Source organism: Ovis aries, chromosome 4 (genome assembly GCF_016772045.2).
Source record: "Ovis aries strain OAR_USU_Benz2616 breed Rambouillet chromosome 4, ARS-UI_Ramb_v3.0, whole genome shotgun sequence".
NCBI classification, from domain to species: Eukaryota; Metazoa; Chordata; class Mammalia; order Artiodactyla; family Bovidae; genus Ovis; species Ovis aries.
The window spans coordinates 104,382,808-104,384,038 of NC_056057.1; the positions used below are offsets into that span (position 1 = coordinate 104,382,808).

Here is a 1,231-nt window from a genome sequence, read left to right on the forward strand (position 1 = left end):
GAACAGTGCAGTAGGCACCCAGTAAATGTTTTTACCAGACAGTTATTGTCAGGTAAAATGAAATATGCCTTGGGGAAATAATGTTACAGTACCTCAGAGTGAGTGATAAAAGAAAATACCATTTGATAAAAACACATGGAATGGATTTTCTCTTTTCTCTGTGTTTCTTCTCAGAAATACTTAATTGCGGAAACACTGTATTCAGCTGAGATTGATACTAGATCCATAGTGGATGCCTTTCTTGCTAATGTTACGCTGAATACTTTTAAACTGTAACAAAGTAATCATTTGAAAATAACCTGAATAATGTGCTTTTGAATTTACTATAATCAGATTATGAGCAAATATTTCATTATTTACACACCATGTGATGTTTACCTGTTTAAGCTTGCAGGTTGGTTTTTCAGGAAATTTTTAAGTTGTGCAACTGTCACAGACCAGTTTAAAACATTTCCATCACTCTGAACAATATTCATTCATTTCTTCCCCATTGTTCCCCAAATGTTTCATATCCTCTGTATATGTTGTCCCCACCCTGACCATATACACAATACATAAATTAGTTTTGTAACCCAACAGAGGCTACAGAAGTGTTTTTCCTTCTCTGTATGCCTACATACTTGTCAAGTACTATTATTATTTTGCAGTTTAAGTAAAGTTCTCTAAAATGATTTACACATTTAATCTTTTTCTTCTCAATAAATTATGTGCTACTTGCGTAGAGAACTGTCTTAACTGTTTTGATTACACTGACAAGACACATTGTGGGCATTTAAATTTATTTTTATATTCATATAACCTTTCCAGTTCAGCGAGTTAAAACTTACCCTAAACAATATTCTTTCTCATGTGTCTCCTCCCTTCTGTCCATGTTCACTAGGTACATACTTTGTTTCTAAAGTATATTAAAAATCATAGTTAAATCCATAGAGATTTAAAATTAAATCCATAAAGCATCTAGGTAATATAGTCCTTGGCATGTAGTAGTATTATAGATTGTTTCCTTCATTTAAAAAAATATTCCTGATGTAAATTTATACAACACTGACCTGAGAACTGTTTATTTCAAAATTCTAGTATGTAATTATTTAATATAACAGCACTTTATTTCAGTGTAGATTTAGCTGATTTGAAATAGTATTGGCATTAAGTAAGTTTCTCTTTAAAGAGTAGGCTGTAGTAAATGAGAAACTTAGTGCCAATGAAACTAAAAACTAAATATCTTTTATAG

At 31.1% G+C, this 1,231-nt stretch overlaps 1 protein-coding gene across 24 annotated transcripts in view; it reads left to right on the top strand.

The window, feature by feature from the left end:
• LUC7L2 (LUC7 like 2, pre-mRNA splicing factor) overlaps positions 1-1,231 on the top strand; it is a 55,913-nt gene that overhangs the window by 49,345 nt on the left and 5,337 nt on the right. The gene's annotated exons all lie outside the window — the stretch shown is intronic.